The 18,733-nt window shown below is 39.9% G+C and overlaps 1 pseudogene; it reads right to left on the reverse strand.

Annotated features, from left to right (window-relative positions):
• Positions 1 to 2,001: 2,001 nt before the first annotated feature.
• The window catches only part of LOC103352042 (eukaryotic translation initiation factor 3 subunit C pseudogene), a 32,118-nt pseudogene continuing 15,386 nt past the window's right edge, over positions 2,002 to 18,733 (reverse strand).

Raw genomic sequence — 18,733 nt, forward strand, 5'->3', positions numbered from 1 at the left:
TGTTCTCCCCATCTTTATAAACAACAACAAAGTAGTTGCCTAAGAGAAATAGAACGACAGGTCTGAGTTCATGCTGTGAGATAACATATCCTTGGGAGAACTTAAAGCTAAGGAACTAACACTGATGTGGGACCACTCTGCGCCAACTGCTTTGAAACATGTTTTCATGCACTCGTCACAGGAGCTCCATGAGAATAGGTGCTCTCATTCCTATATAACAGATAGTGAAACTGAGGCTAGGAGAAAATAAATCCTCATGGATGTTCTACAGAAGTGAACTCAAATCCTATTAACTATTAGTTACCACAGATCAGGGAAAACATGCTATTTGTCTTTTTCGGACTGGCTTTCTTCACTAAGTATAATGGCTTCCAATTGCATCCATTTTGTTGTAAAAGACAGGATTTCATTCTTTTTTATGGCTGAGTGGTAACTGATAGAGTACCAAATGTAATGTATAGAAGTGCAATTGACATTTTGAGATTTGATGATTGTTTACAGCCCTTGTCTCTATAGTTGAAGAACAGTATTTTTTTTCTTCTTACTGCTTGTTGAACTCTTTACTTAGATAGGGTTAATCTATAAAAGTTAAGAGAGGGACTAGGAGAGGAAGGAAGATGAAAGGTATGAGTGTGGGTGAGAGGGAGGGAAGGGAGAGAAATATCCCTATGTTCCCAAATCTGTATATTGTATATATGAAATACATGAAATTTGTTTACCTTAGATAAAATTCTAAAAAATTAAAAAAAATTTTTGAAAATCTGAATGACTTTCTGGAAGACCGTCTTGCTCTTCAACATAGAGTTCAATTGAAATCCCAACTCTTGCTACTCTATGCCACTGATCCTGTTTCTTTCTGCAACAAGTGATTATTCATCATCTCCCATAATTACAATATCTTAAAGCAGGGCAAGACCATATGGAGGCTGTTGAGTCCAACTTGATAACTAAGAAAAATATGCACTAATGTTGGGTTTCTGCATAACTTTGATGCCTTCTACTTTAACTTCCAGCATTCTATATTTGTGAAGTTAATAGCAAATTTAAGAAATCATCATTTTACTCATCAGACGTAATGTCACCTTATGACATCATGGTCACCATAGCAACAACTGCAAGTTGGCAGCCTATTGCCTTCAGTTAAGGATCATGGCAATGTGTTAACAAAGTATGGCAGCTTCAGATGCTGATGTGAACAGGAAAGGAAGAAACAGAAAGGAAGGAACAGGTGTGCTACTTTTCCTGCCAACATTCCTTAGACCTGAGATGAAGTGAGGGTAAGCATGTGAGTAATCCTTAAGGAACAAAAATAAGTCTCTTAATCACCTAGCCAATAAAAAGAAGAGGAGAAGCGGGACAGAAGAGAAAGTAAAAGTATTCTGGTGTCCTATTTCCAAATGTCAGTGTTGAAAATTTTTTTTATTCTTTTCTGCCTTTTTACTCTTGGGCAGTGTGCCATATCTGAAAGAACATGGAATTAAATAGCACTGGGTGGGAATTTTTTGCTATACCAGTTAAAAGTTTTCACATTTCAGGGAAGATCCTTAACCTTCTAAGTCTCAGCTCTCTCATTTGTAAAAGAGATATGACACCCACATCATGAGATTCTCAAGATCAAAGGTAATACAAATGAAATACCTGAACCACAGAAGGCTCAGATGGTTCAGAGTTTAAACTTATTAGATGCTTTTGTTTGGGCTGCTATAACAAAATATCAGAGATAGGTCACCTAAAAACAATAGAAATGTATTTCTCACAGTTCTAGAGGCTGAGAAGTCCAAAACCTAGGTACCAGCAGAATCAGCATCCAGAAAGGGCCTTTTCCTTATATAGGACATCTTCTAGCTCTGTCTTCTCATGGTGAAAAGGCTAAGAGAGATCTCTGGATCTTTCTCTCTCTCTCTCTCTCTCTCTCTCTCTAACTCTAAATAGACCTTTAATGACTGGGGAATGGTTAGGACTCAAAGGATGAATGGTGCAGATCACAGAGAAGTGAGGCACTCAGTAGGCCATCTGAGACTGCTGCTGGCAGTAACCACCCCTGTGCATGCAGCCCTCATTTTTGTGGCAGCCATCCTTCTTGTCTCAAAAGTAGCTGCAGGCTGTTTGTGGTCAAACACCTGCTCATTATTCTGCATCAGGCTGTCCAGCTTCTCGGCCAGCTGCAGAACCAGGTTCTGATGGGCAGTGCGCTCAGTGTGATGCACCACCACTGTCTGTGTCAGTTGATCCAGTGAGGCCATCAGCTCCTCATTAATGATCATCTTGCTGATGATGGAGTGCACCATGGGCATATCATATCCCAAACATGTCACACAGTTTCCCCATGCTGATGGAGTCATAGACACTGCTGTAAATGAAGAGCTATGTCCTTAGTGATTCTTCTGGATCTTCCTCACCAGCATGGTGCTAACTTTGTCGGCCTCAGGAAGAAGGTCTCATACTTTCCCATTCATCTTTTCGTTGATGAGGAAACTGTGGCAGGTCATCCAGTCACCCATCTTCATGGCCTTGGGGGTGGCAATCTAGGTCTCTTTCTAATGGCACTAGCTTCATTCCTAAGGGCTCTACCCACTTGATCCAACCACCTCAGAAAGTTCTACCTCTTAATAGCACACTAGTATTGGGATTTTAAAAAATTAATTTTGGGAAGACACAAACATTAACTTCATAAGACTAAATATGGTAGCCAGTGTTAGAAAAATGAATGGCTGATGTGTCATTTGCTATACCTTTTTTTTTTTAAATGTTTGACCTATTCCATTGTTACTTAATTTCTAAATAAAAATGTGTGGTTTATTTGAAGTCATTGTATTAGCTACTGGTTCTATATACATTGTGCTCCTAAGAGTTTGATCATCTGTTTACATCTCTGAGCCTTAAAAATGAAGAAAAATAAGTGCTATGATTGGTATCCCTCATTCTTTATATAAAACATGAATGTAATTTGTTAAACATGCTTTTGTACACCCATAGATCTGTCCATCTCTGTAACTGCAACATAAAAATTGGATATGTCCAGTTATTCTGTGTTTGATGAATTTCTTTTTAATTGGACTTCAGAAAGGAGATTTTGTATGTTTCTGTTTACTGGATCCCCTGGTCCAAGCCTAGTATCTCACAGAGAAGGTTTTCAATAATTTATACATTTGCATAAACAGAAGTCTAGGAGACATCTTTATATGATATAGGCGCTAATATGTATGATAGTGTTTAATATTGCCTTGAGTCCACTCACTAAAATAATCAAATATGCCTTTAACACATATCTGGCTTTGTCTATATCTCTTCCCTTTATTCTTTTATCCCTTTGCCTCTGTCTCAAGCTATGTCTATTTCTTTTGTGTGTCTCCTTTTATAAATGCACACATGTCATTATCTTCATTCTTCACTTTTTTTTTAATCTTCTCTTCTCCCTCCTATACTAGTTCTCCCTTTCATCACTCCCTGGTCATCAGAAAGTTTTTCCATGGAACTCTCTTGCGAACATAATCTTCTGTGAATTACACTCATTTGCAAAATCTCTCACTGCATGAAGATGTTCTATTTAATTAGTAAAAGTTTAATATTTTTGTCCTCGACAGAGCATCATACATCACCAAATCTGAAGAACCATTAGCTGTGAAATTAATCAGGATGGAATAGAAAGCAGGGAGAATCCCTAGACATCAGTAAAACTTGCCATGTCTCGGGCTCATCTGTGAGTGCCCTCTGGAAGGCAGCCCTCTGTGATGAACCATTTCTACCACAGAGAGAACACAGCAAGGGAGCTGGTATTCACCTGGCAGATAGTGCGTTATTGGTGCTCAGGGACACAGGTAGGGATGGGAGATGAGGACTGAATATACGAGCACAGAATATCCCACCTGGGAGCTCATTTGATTGTGTTGAGGGAAAGCATTTATCTACTGGAAGCCTTTTCAGTTTAGGTAGAAAGTGACTGTTTCTACCCTAGGGAGATAAAGAAAAAGAGTTTGTTCTGGCTTAAGGAAAGTTGACTTAGATTATTATATGACTGGAGCTGGCACTGTGGCTAAGCCTTTGCAGGCAGTGCCATCATCCCAGAGGGGTACTGGTTTGAGTCCTAGCTCTTCCACTTCCAATCCAGCTCACTGCTAATGTGCCTGAGAAAGCAGTGGAAGATGGCCCAAGTACTTGGGTCCCTGCACCCAACTGGGAAACCCAAATGAAGCTCCAGGATCCTGGATTCAGCCTGGCCCAGCCCTGGTCACTGTGGCCATTTGGGGAGTGAACCAGCAGATGGAAGATCTCTCTTTCTCTCTCTCCTTCTCTCTATGTAAGTCTGACTTTCAAATAAATAAAAAAATAAATCTTTTATGACTAAGATCAAAACAGGGAAGTGGAAAGTGTGCAGAATCCAATAGAACATATGATTTAAAAAAAATAGTTTTATTTATTTAGTTAGTTAGTTGAAAATCATAGTTACAGAGACAGAGAAGGACAGATAGAGGTCTTCCATCCACTGTTTTATTCTCCCAGATGGCTGCAATGGCAAGGCCAAAGCCAGGAGCCAGCAGCTTCATCTGGGTCGCCCACATTGGTGGCAGGAATCCAAATGCTTGGGCCATTTTCCACTGCTTTTCTCATGCCATTAGCAGGGAGCTGTATTGGGAGTGGAGCAGCCAGGACATCAATAGGTATCCATATGGGATGTCGGCATCAAAGGCAGCATGTAAGCCCCTGCACATACCTGGTATTTGATTTTTAAACAAATCATGTTAATTGGTTGCTCACTTGTTCTTAATCTCTCCAGGTCTCAGTTTGAATGTAAATAAAATAGAAAAAGCTGATGCACATTAAAAATCATGTATTTATTTTCGCTTATATTAGAGATGGGGGCAGAGAGGGGAGAGAAAGAGAGACACAGAGAGAGAGAGAGAGAGATTGATTTTCCTCCTCTGGTTCACTTCTCAAATGCCTGCAACATTCAAGATTGGGCCATGGTGAAGCCAGAAACCCAGAACTCAATCCAGTTTTCTCACGTGCTTGACAAGGACTCAATTACTTGAACCAAAACAGCTGCTTCCCTGGACATGTTTAGCAGGAAGCTAGAATCAGAAACAGAGCCAGAACAGGAACCCAGGCAGTCCAGTATGGAATGTGGGCATCCCAAGCATCATTCCAATCACTGCAGAAAATGCCCATCCAGATTCTCATTTTCTGAGCTTCTGAGAGACTCAAAGGAATAATCAAGTGAACATCATGACAAGATACTCCTTAAAGTTGTTTTATTTCATAAGATTCTTTAAAGTAACTTTGTCAAATACAAAATTATCTGTTGGGGTTAAAAAAAAAAGCGAAACATGTGACTGTTAACTTCACACATTCATCCACAACATGGATGTGAGGTGTTGGGTAACAAAAATATCAATAACAGCACATCTGCACCCTTGATGCTTGTGTGATCCCAGGTCTACCCATGAAATTCAATGACAGCATCTGTGAGAAGAAAACAGGAGAAACTGTCTATCAGGATTGCTACAAGGACAGAGTAAGTTCATAAACATCTATTTACCTTTATTTCATCTGAAAATATTTGCTAAACATTTTCTTGATTAGCTCAATGTAGCCATATAATCTTTACATAACAACTGTGGCCCATGGTGCTTTTCTTCTGTTTTATGACTTTGCTCTCTCCTGGTACTTTCACATCAATTTCTTTCCCTGGAATTCATCATTCAGGCAGATGTTGTGTATAATGACCTGCATACTTTAGCTCATTTGTGCTCCTAAAGTACCCTGAGAAAGTGAGGTATAATCTCCACAACACCAAGAAGAGATGAAAAGAGTTACCATAGTTACTCAACTAGTGAGCAGGAGACCAGGAGTCAAGCCCATAATCTTTTGCCTCTGAAGCAGGAGCTCATTTCTCTTTATTCTAGTACTTCTCGACAAGCTTCTTCTAGGACTTGTAGGGAGCTACAAATCAACCCTGTGATCTGAGATAAATTTGATGTTCAAGTAAAAGAAATAGAGGGAATGAGCAAGTTCAGGATCAGATTGGATTTCTAAGCAGCTGCTGATATGCTAGCATTTCTGTGCTCTTCTTTCGAATGCAACATAATGCACAGCCCAGCAGGTGATCTGGCCCTGACAAATGGTAAATTGTAATAATAATACTGTGCATCAAGGCAGCACCTCTCATCAGAGGCATCTGAGGACTCAGTCCACATTAATTAAACTTCACAGCACCCTAATTCTTTAAGGTCAGGACTGTACCAATTTTAGAGAGAGATAAACTGAGATGATAATGACTCTCATAAAGCACAAAATCAAGATGGGTCATTTGTCACAATAGCCTCCGAAGCAGATGATAGAGGCTCTGTCTTTGACTCAACTGAAATAATTATTAGATGAAATTGTATGTCAGAGAAAGCACTGACTGTGAAGGCAATAGATGTGTTTCAGGCCTGACCTTTCTATTTTTTATGAATGATTAGACTGAAGTTACTTTTCCCTTCTCCTCCTCTATGCACCTATCATCAAAACAATGGAGATGCTGATCACTGTCTTACCTATAGTTAGCTACTCTCATGATGGTCCTTTCCTTGGGAGTCATTTGCCTGCACTTCCCTGAACAGTGCTTCTTGGGATAGTGACAACATTACTGTTTCAGAACTGTGAGGGTTGAAAGGTGTGGGGCACAGCCCAAGAATTCCAGTAGAATAGACCGGAGAGGGGGCTTAAAAGGCAAAATTTTTAAACATGACCCAGATGATTCTGATAGAACCAGTCTGAGACCGACTGCAGGTGATCTTTGCACTTTCACAGATTATAGGGAAGATTTCCAACACCTGTAACATCTGCTCCCTCTCCCATCTTAGCTTTTGCCCTAGATTTCCCTTTGAAATATATATCACCTGCTTGTTCCTGACAAGCGCTGAAAGAAAAAAATCATGCTCAGTGGATTAAGGGCAACCCAGTTATCCTGATAGATTAGAATGATTCCAATAGAAATGTTAATTCTATTATAACAGATCTTCATAAAGCACTACACACTAGGCACTGTGAGTGATTTTTATATGTATTGCCTTATTTAACTCTCAAAACAGTCCCCAAAGTAGGTGATTAATATCATCCTTGTTTTATATGTGAGGAAAACTGTAACTGGTCCATGAGCACACAGCAGAGCAAGAATTCAAAGCCAGATAGGGCTGTTCCACATTCTTCCCCCCAAGCCCTATGTATAGTGTTTCAGAGATAAGAGAAGATTCTAATAAATACATTAATAAAGTAGTTAACAATACTAACACCTTTGAGACTCTGATGAAATCTATGAGAGCCCCTCCCAGAAAACTTCCCACACACAGAAAGCATATCAGTTAGACACAGTTTCACGACTTCACCAATAATCAAAAATTCTTCCATGAAACCTTTGATTAAAAAAAGAAAGTGGAAAGGAGCTGATTGAACCAAAAGCTACATTTTTCAGAAAAAAACAAATGAGTGATGAGAAACATGATCACCATTTTTAGATATAAAAAGTACTGTCATTTTAAAAAGGTAACAGACATGTCTCTGTGACTCCTGGGTGAAATTACAAAGATGGAACATTGTGATTAAACACAAAAAAAGAATATTTTAATAGAGTTGTCAGAAAGATTAGGCTTTTCAGGAGATAGTGAGTTCACAGTTGCAAGAGGTGCTCCAGAAAATGATGGGGGACAGTTTCGCATACATATGGAAAACTCTGTAATAAATCAATTGCCTTTTTGCAAAAGTAACAAAAACACTCTTTAAAAAGAGTACAAGAAAATCTAATCTCAAAAAGGTACCCTCCATAACATCCAGTATATAATATCAACAATAATAATGAATAACAATAATAGTAGCCCTAATAATACAAAAGGTAATACACAGGAGATAAATTTACACTTTGATTTATTTATTTTTAAAAATTTTTTTTAGATTATACAAGTGTTGACATCCCGTATGGGTGCCAGTTCTAATTCCAGCTATTCCTCTTCTAATTCAGCTCTCTGCTATGGACTGGGAAAGCAGTAGAAGATCACCCAAGTGCTTGGAACCCTGCACCCATGTGGGAGACTGAGAAGCAGCATCTGGCTCCTGGCTTTGTATCAGTGCAGCTCTGCCCATTGCCGCCATTTGAGGAGTGAACCTGCCAGTTTGAGTCCTGGCTGCTCTACTTCTGATCCAGATCTCTGCTATGGCCTGGGAAAGAAGTGGAGGATGGCCCAGGTCCTTGAGCTCCTGAACCCACATAGGAAGACCCAGAGGAAGATCCTGGCTCCTGGCTTCGGATTGGCACAACTCTGGCCATTGTGGCTAACTGAGGTGTGAACCGTTGGATGGAGGAACATTCTATCTCTCTCTGCCTAGGTCAATAAAATCAGAGATAAAATAGAAACTATAACAACAGATACCACAGAAAAAAATGAATAATCAGGAATTACCAAAAAGATCTGCATGGCAACAAATCAGGAAACCTAGAAGAAATGGATAGATTCCTAGACACACACAATCTACCAAAATTGAGTCATGAATACATAGAAAACCTAAACAGAAAAATAACCAAGATGGAGATTGAACCAGTAATAAAATCTTTCCAATAACAAAAAGCCCAGCACCAGACAGCTTCACTGCTGAGCTCTATCAGACATTTAAAGAAGTAATTCAAATTATTCAAAACAATTGAAAGGGAGGGAATCCTCCCAATCTCCTTCTATGAAGCCCGTATTACCTTAATTACTTAACCAGAAAAAGATGCAACAGAGAAAGAGAACTATATACCAATATCACTGATGAACATAAATTCAAAAATTCCAAACAAAATATTAGCTAATTGAATCCAGCAACACATCAGAAAGATTATTCACCCAGTCCTGGTATGCAGGGATGGTTCAATATTCACAAATCAATGTGTTAAATCACATAAACAAACTGAAGTACAAAAACCATATGGTTATCTCAATAGATGCAAAGAAAGCATTTGATAAAATACATCTTTTCATGATGAAAACCTGCAGCAAACAGGGGATAGAATGAACATTCCTCAACACAATCAAGGGAATTTATGACAAAACCACAGCCAGCATCCTACTGAGTGGGGAAAAGCTGGAAATATTCCCTCTAAAATATATAACCAGACAAGATGCTAACTCTCACCATTGTTATTCAATATCGTCTTGGAAGTTTTAGCCGGGGCCATTAGGGAGGAAAAAGATTACAAATTGGAAAGGAGGAAGTCATATTATCCCTATTTGCAGATGTCATGATTCTATATATAGGGGATCCAAAAGACTCCACTGATAGACTTTTGGAACTAATAAAAGAGTTTGGTAAATGGCAGGATATAAAGTCAACAAGGAAAAATAAATAGCCTTTGAATACACAGACAATGCCATGGCTGAGAAAGAATTTTTTTCTTTTTTTTTAACTTTTATTTAATGAATATAAATTTCCAAAGTACAGCTTATGGATTACAATGGCTTCCCCCCCATAACGTCTCTCCCACCCACAACCCTCCCCTTTCCCACTACCTCTCCCCTTCCATTCACATCAAGATTCATTTTCATTTCTCTTTCTACACAGAAGATCAGTTTAGCATACATTAAGTAAAGATTTCAACAGTTTGCTCCCATACAGAAACATAAAGTGAAAAATACTGTTTGAGTACTAGTTATAGCATTAAATCTCAATGTACAGCACACTAAGGACAAAGATCCTACATGAGGAGTAAGTGCACAGTGACTCCTGTTGTTGACTTAACAACTTGACACTCTTGTTTCAAGAGTGTATCAGTAATCACCCTAGACTCTTGTCATGAGCTGCCAAGGCTATGGAAGCCCCCTGAGTTCACTGACTCTGATAATTTTTAGACAAGGCCATGGTCAAAGTGAAAGTTCTCTCCTCCCTTCAGAGAAAGGTACCTCCTTCTTTGATGACCCACTCTTTCCACTGGGATCTCACTCGCGGAGATCTTTCATTTAGCTTTTTTTTTTTTTTTCTTTTTTTTTTTTTTCCAGAGTGTCTTGGCTTTCCATGCCTGAAATACTCTCATGGGCTTTTCAGCCAGATCCGCATGCCTTAAGGGCTGATTCTGAGGCCAGAGTGCTGTTCAGGACATGTGCCATTCTATGGGTCTGCTGTGTATCTCACTTCCCATGTTGGATCATTCTCTCCCTTTTTTATTCTATCAGCTAGTATTTGCAGACACTATTCTTGTTTATGTGATCCCTTTGGTTCTTACTCCTATCATTATGATCAATAGTGAACAGAAATTGATCACTGGGACTAGTAAGATGGCATTGGTACATGTCACCTTGATGGGATTGAATTGGAATCCCCTGGTATGTTTCTAACTCTACCGTTTAGGTGAGTCAGCTTGAGCATGTTCCCGAATTGCACATCTCTTCCCTCTCTTATTCCCACTCTTATATTTAACAGCGATCACTTTTCAGTTAAGTTTCAGCACTTAAGAAGAATTGTGTATTGATTACAGTATTCAACCAAAAGGGTTGAAGTACAATGTAATACTTTGTCCATTTTAGTATTTTTTTTTGTTCTAGTACCGTTGGTTGAACTCTGTAATTAACACACAATTATTCTCAGGTGTTTATATTTTAACTGTAAAGTGATCCCTGTTAGGAATTTGGAAAACATTATGCTGAGTGAAATAAGCCAGTCCCAAAGGGACAAATACCACTTGTTCTCCTTGATAGGTGACAACTAACTGAGCACCAAAAAGGAAACCTGTTAAAGTGAAATGAACACTATGAGAAACGGTGACTTGATCAGCCCTCACCCTGACTGTTGATGAGTAACTTGATATGTTATCCCTCTTAGTATTTTTTTTTGTTTGTTCTACTTAATACTTTTGGTTGAATACTGTAATCAATACACAATTCTTCTTAAGTGCTGAAACTTAACTGAAAAGTGATCACTGTTAAATATAAGAGTGGGAATAAGAGAGGGAAGAGCTGTGCTGAGAAAGAATTTTTAAGATTAATCTCATTCACAATAGCTCCAAAAACAATCAAATATCCTGGAATAAATTTAATCAATGATGTCAAAGATCTATATAATGAAAATTACAAAACATTAAAGAAATAAATGGAAGAGGACATTTAAAAATGGAAAATCTTCCATGTTCATGGATTAGAAGAATCAACATCATCAAAATGTCCATACTATCAAAAGCAATTTAAAGATTTGATGTGATCCCAATAAAAATCCCAATGACATTCTTTGCAGATCTAGAAAAAAATGATACGAAAATTCATATGGAAACACAAGAGATCCCAAATAGCTAAAGCAATGTTATACAACAAAAACAAAGCCAGAGTCATTACAGTACCTTATTTCAAGACATACTACAGGGCAGTCATAATCAAAACAGCCTGGTAGTGGCACAAAAACAGACACGTAGACAAATGGAACATAAAAGAAACTCCAGAAATCAATCCACACATCTACAACCAAAGTATCTTTGACAAAGGAGCTAAATCAATCTCTGGAGCAAGGACAGTCTCTTTAACAAATGGTCCTGGGGACACCAGATCTCCACACTCAGAATTATGATAATAGCCCTGTACATTATACCTTATACAAAAATCTACTCAAAATGGATCAAAAACCTAAATCTATAACCTGATACTATCAAATTAGTAGAGAACATTGGGAAAAGTGCAAGATATTGGCATAGGAAAGACTTCTTAGAAAAGTTCCCAGAAGCACAGGAAATTGACACTTTGAAATTCTATAATTTTTAACAGCTCTTGTGTCAATTGTTTAGGTATAGTGTTTTTTTTCTTCACAGTATTTGTTGATCTCTTAGTGTAGGGTTAATCTTATGAATATAAAGTTAACTGAAATAGATCTTTCTATAAAATAGGAATGGGAATAGAAAGGGCAAAGGAAGAAGGATTGGAATGTGGGCAGGAGGCATGAAGGGTGGAAAGTATCACTATGTACCTGAATCTGTGTATAGAAAATACATGAAATTTATAGCTTAAATAAAATGTTTAAAAATTAAAATAACAATTAAAGAAATTAAAATAAATGAGATTTATAACAAAAAGATGGAAGATGTGACCCTCAATCATTAAACAGATCCTGAGATAATCCATGTGTTGAAATTAGCAAAATGGTACTTTAAAGAAGCTATTGTGAATATACTCAAGGACACTGTGGGGAGCAACCTGGACTAGACTGTTATTGGAATTAAGACTTATTCTATGCATCTGCTCTCCCACAATATGGCGCTGGGAGAGGAGAAAACAGTTTCTACACAGCTGCCTCCAGTTCAGCCAATAAACTGTAGGACTTGCTCCTGATTGGAGGAGAGCAGCGTACTCGGCGTGTGGGCAGCCGAGTTGGGATTGGCGGAGGAGGACTATAAAGGAGGAGAGAGACGGCATGCACCAGGAACATCTAAGGGGAACATCTAAGGGAACACCTGTGCAGCCCCCGAGAGAGCCGGCCGGCGGTGTGCCGCTCCCCTGCAGAAGTGGGGAATGTGGCCAGGGGGACTGCCCTTCCACGGAGGTGGAAGGGACAGTAGCCAACCCAGGAAGAACCAGCAGCAAACCCGGGGAGGGCCGAGCAGACGAAAGAACAGTGCAGGGTCCTGTGTCGTTCCTCCACGAAGAGGGGGAGCGACATAATGGTGCCGTGACTCGGATAGGAAACCTAGGTCGGATAGGAAACTTAGGAGGGAAGAAACGGGAAGAAGTGGAAAATATCGGAGAGAGAGACTAGAAAACAGCCTAGGGGAAAGCCGGACGAAAAAGGTGCCGGAAGAAGCTATTGAAAACCTAGGCATAGACTCGGATACGGACTACGGGGGGAAGCTGGGAGAAATCTCTAAGGTCGAAAGCGAAAGTGAAAGCTAGAACAAACAGACTCGGATGCGGACTGTGGGGAGAGGCCAGGAGAAATGAGGGAGGAGTATTGTTGGAGGAAAGCTTGGGGAAACATACCGGGTAGAGAAAAATGTTAGGGAAATTGAAGCCGCGGGGGGCAGGCCGAGGCGGAAACGAAAGCCACTTTGGGATTCTCAAGTTAGCCCGGGAATAGGGGGCAAAAAGTTAAAACCAGAAGTGGAAACGTAAGCCCAGTTGGAATCCATCTGTTTAGCCCGGGGAGCAAAGGACGGGAAGCCAAATCGTGGGGCGGAGACGTGAGCTGGGTTGAATTCGCCAGGTTAGCCCGGGGAACTTAGATTGAATGCTAGTGGCGGAGACGCAAGCTACGCTGTGTGACTCGCGGAAGCCGCCGCGTGCAGAGAGAGCACGGGGCGTGAATAGATAGGGAACGCGGGGCTGGCGCGAGGCCGTGGTTCAGACGCGAAGGGCGTGGAGACTGCAGAGTGTGCTCGTGAAGCCGAGCCGCACAGAGCCGGGAGCCTGCCGGCGGGGCGAGGCGCCGGGAAGCCGCGCAGAGCCGTTAAGCTGCCGCGGGGCAGCGAGGCACCGAGAAGCAGCCTCGGGGCGGGTGCCGGAAAGCCGCAGGGATAAGAGAAACAGAAGTTTAGAAGTAAAATGAGAGAAATAGGAATGCTGGAAGATAGAAGTAAAATGGGAGAAATAGGAATGCCCGGAGATAGAGAAATAGAGAAATAGAAAGGCCTCCCCACAACATGGCAATGAGAGAGCTTGGATTCGGACTGCCTGATTAGTGAGGCGATGAGCACCTGCGGGCGGCTCGACCAGAGTATGAGCCGCAGGTCACCGAAGACAGGCACGAATTAACATCAGTAAGGCCTCCCCACAACACAGCAATGAGAGAGCTTGGATTCGGTCTGCCTGATTAGTAAGGCGGTAAGCACCAGCAGGCGGCTCGACCAGAGTATGAGCTGCAGGTCACCGAAGATAGGCACGAACCAACACTAATAAGTCTCCCCCACAATATGGCAATGAGAAAGCTTGGATTAGGTCTGCCTGATTAAGGCGGTAAGCACCAGCAGGAGGCTCGACCAGAGTATGAGCCGCAGGTCACCGAAGACAGGTACGCATCAGCGCCTAAAAACCTCCTCACAACATGGCGAAGAGAGGACCCGGATTCGGTTTGCCTGATTGATAGGACTTGTAAGAACCTGTGGCAACTCTAGCAAGTAGAGCAGAGTGTGTGCCGCGGGACACCGAAGACAGGCGCGTATCAACGCCAAAAAATAAAAAGAAAGGGGGATCTGTGGGGAGCAACCCGGACTAGACTGTTATTGGAATTAAGACTTATTCTATGCATCTGCTCTCCCACAATATGGCGCTGGGAGAGGAGAAAACAGTTTCTACACAGCTGCCTCCAGTTCAGCCAATAAACTGTAGGACTTGCTCCTGATTGGAGGAGAGCAGCGTACTCGGCGTGTGGGCAGCCGAGTTGGGATTGGCGGAGGAGGACTATAAAGGAGGAGAGAGACGGCATGCACAAGGAACATCTAAGGGGAATATCTAAGGGAACACCTGTGCAGCCCCCGAGAGAGCCGGCCGGCGGTGTGCCGCTCCCCTGCAGAAGTGGGGAATGTGGCCAGGGGGAACTGCCCTTCCACGGAGGTGGAAGGGACAGTAGCCAACCCAGGAAGAACCAGCAGCAAACCCGGGGAGGGCCGAGCAGACGAAAGAACAGCGCAGGGTCCTGTGTCGTTCCTCCACGAAGAGGGGGAGCGACAGACACTAAGGAATATAACATCATAATAAGGGTATCTATAGCTCATAAAAGGAAACTTTAGAGAAGAATCAAAATGAAATTTAAGAAATGAGAAATATAGTATTCCAAATAAAATATTCACTGGTTTGCCTGAAGAGCAGATTAGAGACAGCAGAAAAAAGGAATCAATGAACTTAAACACATAATAATGGAGCCTAGAAAATGAGAAAAGACTTAACAGCAAAACCTCAATGACTATGGGACACAACAAAGCAGTACATCATAGAAATATGAGATGACTGCAAAGTAGTTTAGAAAACGGAATTAAAAGGTAAGTTTTGCTGTGCTACTAAAATTTGGAAATTGATCTTTTAATTCAATTTTCCACAAACTTTGAAGCACCCTCTATACAATGTGTAACCTTAGAGGAAAGAAGAGTTATGACTAGAATGCTAACATTGCAAGGGTTTCCCCTTAATAGAAATAGTGGCACTAACTTTAACTAGACTGTAATAATCTAAGGATATATATTGCACTTTCTCTGACAACCATTTAAAAAATAGTGAAGAAGTATAGCTGAAAAGTCAATACAAGAATTAAAATGAAATGCTCGGAAATATTTGATTAACTCAAATGAAAGCAAGAAAGGACAAATAGCAAAGTAATAAAAATAAAGTAGACCTAAATCCAACCATATGAATAATAATATTAAGTCTAAATGAAATCCACACTACAATTAAAAGCCTGAGACTGTCAAACTGAAAAAGCAAGATGCAATGTCCTTGCATGGTGCTTTAAATACGAAGTCACAGATTGGAGCAAAAGGGTGGAATAAAAAAAAAAACACCATGTAAATAATAAGATTAAAAAAGCTGAAATGACTACATTAATATCAGACAAAATAGACTTCAAGATAAGGAATACTTCAACTTCTTTTTAAAATTATTTAAAATGCATTGAAAGTTGCAAATGAGCTTCTAGAACTTTTACATGTTCTCTACATAGGTTCACCAAATGTTAACATTGATCACATTTATTGACATTTTTCTTTTCATATCTCTCTGTCTTTTCCTCCCCAACCTCTTCCTCTCCCTTTCTCTGTTCATCTGTGTGTAGATTTATATGTGCAAGTGTACTGAATTTTTCTTCATTTTTGAGGCTATTTTCATACATAAATTCATCGTAGGCTTAAGTATGTCATCATGTGTTTCCCCTAAAACCAGGACACTCTCTTATGTAAGCACCAATACAATGATCAAAATCAGGAAATTAACATTGATACTGTATTATCATCTAATCAGCAAATCTACTTATTTATTCACAGTTGACTCACAAGGGTCTTTCTTACAGCAAAAATAATTTTTCTCCTAGGTCAGAATTTAATCCAGGATTAAATGCTGCACTCAGTTGTCATGTGCCATTGATTTCCAGTATTGTGGAATGGTTTTTCAGCCTCTGTCTTCACAACCTTGAGCTTTGGGAAAACCCAGGAGCTCTTTGGTCGAATACTCCTCAAATTGGATGAAGGATGCTCTCTAATGAGTAAGCTCAAGTGATGCATTTTTGGCAGGAGTACTTTGGAGATAATATTGTGTCATTTTTACTACAAAATATCCAGAAAATAGTGCCTATTTGTCCTATTTCTGGTGCTTAACTTTGATCACTTTGTTAGGCGGTGCCTGCTGAATTTTTGTTTTTCTAAGATTACTGTTTTTGCCTTTGTCATTAATATGTTGCTTCTTGGGAGATACTTTAAGACCATCAAAATATATTCTGTTTGTAATTAAATTTTCACCTACTGATTTTATCTGAAGCTATTATTGCTATAGTCATTGTCAAATGAAAGCAAAGAGTACAGTTATATTTAAATTTAGAGCAGTATCCAATACTGAAAAATGGTCAATACACTAGGAATATATGGTAACCAGAAATGTATAAGTGTCTAATAAGAGTTTCAAAATACATGAAGCAAAACTGATAGAATTAAAGTCAAAAGGAAATAAATCCACAATCAAAATTGATGATTATAATATCCATCTTCAATAATTGACAGGTAACTAAACAAAAAATCAGTAAGGATATTGAGTTTATTAATCTAAGCTCAGACACACTGAGAATACAGACTCATAAAGTATGTATGTTATGTGTATCAAGATAGACCATATGCTAGAATATTAAATAGGTCAACATAAATTTTATAAGATCAATATCCTACAGAGTACAGACTTTAACTAAATGAAATTATCCTAGAAATCAATAACCATAAGTTATTCAGAAAAACCTCAATTATTGGTAAGTTAAAATTGTACTAAAGTGAACAGTATATTACCCAAAGAGGAGACCTAAGAGACAAGTTCTAAATATAGATTCAACAGTGTGATGATACACTGAGGGGGGGTTTGGGTAAGAAGCACTATTTTTGCGCCTCTCATTATTATTTTATGTTGGCATATTCTACAAAGAAACTTATAGGCAAAGAAAGAATGACAATTACAATTAAATACAGATGCAGAAGTTTAATTCATGATTTGGCAAAGATCTTTATCAGTGAGAAAAGGAAAATATAGCCAAACCATCAGCCACCTGACAAGCTGAGGAGTGTGACCACTCCTATACATACAATATGTGAGCCCAGCGTGTGCCACTAGTCCTGCTCCTCCCTGTGGTGTCAGTGGCTATCTCCTGCAGGATTTGGGGAAAAGTGGTTCATAGCAACTTAGTACTTTCCAGATTCAGCTGTTAGAGATGGTGACATTATTCTGGCTTTAGGGAACTTAAGAAATAAAGTAGCAACAGCACAATTACCTGGCAGCATATCCCTGCATAAATGCCACTGGATCTTTATTAGAAAGGGAACAGGATCCCTCTGAGCACCTGACCTCAGGAGGCCATTTCTGCAGTTAGACTGTGGCAGAAAATTGCATTTATATCTATATACACATTTGTGTCATTTATTTGTTTTATCTAGCAACTATTTTCCCTCAGAAAAGTAAGGTACGTAAATATGCAGATTTGAACATGTGTGTACATATGTGTGTATGTATTAGTGCAAAAATCTCAAGGGAGTTTAATGTTCAAAGCAAGGATTTTTTTTTCTATGTTCTTTTAGAATGTTGTATTATTCCTATTATTTAGGGAAATAAATCAATGCTTTAAAATCATCAGGACTCCAAGAGAGAACGTGATGCTTGATTTGTTTCTTTGGGAGAGTAACAAACTTTGCACTGAAAAGGGAGAAAGGGGGACCTGAGAACACAACAGTGCAGGTTAGGCACCATTATGTTAGTCAAAATGGGTGTCAGGAGGAGAAAGGTGGGAGGAGGGACCATTACTAGAAAAGCGATTCAGTGAAGTGATTCAAAGGTCAGGCTGCTAAGAATCCCCGCAGGGAGAGAACCAGAAATCACACCATGCAGCCCACACAGACCCACACGAAGGACCAGAATAATTGATGATATAAGAGCCAGGATCTGCGTAATTCACAGGATCTTAAACCGCCCACAGATGTGCAGCCCAAATGTCTCTGCGCAGATATCAGGGAACTTGAGTGAGGTGGGAGCCTTTGGGGCTGCAAGATGATAGGGTAGCCAAGGAGAGGATTTGGATGGACAGGGATCTCAAACATAATCCCACCCATTGTATTTTGAAGAAAAAGGAACATTGACTCTGGAAAATTACATTTACCACTTTTTGTGAATACTCATGCAAGTGTCTAATGACACAGTGATGAGATCTCCATTTGAAATCTGGGTTGAAGTTGATGCTTAGCTTTGAGACTTAGTTGGATTGGAGTTGATGCTCAGATTCAAGACCTCAGTGCACACCCTCTTGCTCCTTTACTATAACTTGCACTATCACACTCAGATTGCCTGTGGGGAAAGACAGTTTTCCCCAGGGGAATCTAGTTTAACTTGTGCTTTCTGCTTCTTAAAGATACAAAGCACATGTAAGGAAGGTGCTAATATCTGATTCCTGATTTTGAAGCACAGCAAGCCTGTTTCTGATTCAAGCCAACTTACAATTCAAACATGACCAATCAGATGAAAAATCCTTCTTGTCTTTGCAGAGAGGTAGGAAGTGGATGAAGAATGACAGGGATATGAAGAAA

The sequence above is a fragment of the Oryctolagus cuniculus genome, chromosome 1 (genome assembly GCF_964237555.1).
Source record: "Oryctolagus cuniculus chromosome 1, mOryCun1.1, whole genome shotgun sequence".
NCBI classification, from domain to species: Eukaryota; Metazoa; Chordata; class Mammalia; order Lagomorpha; family Leporidae; genus Oryctolagus; species Oryctolagus cuniculus.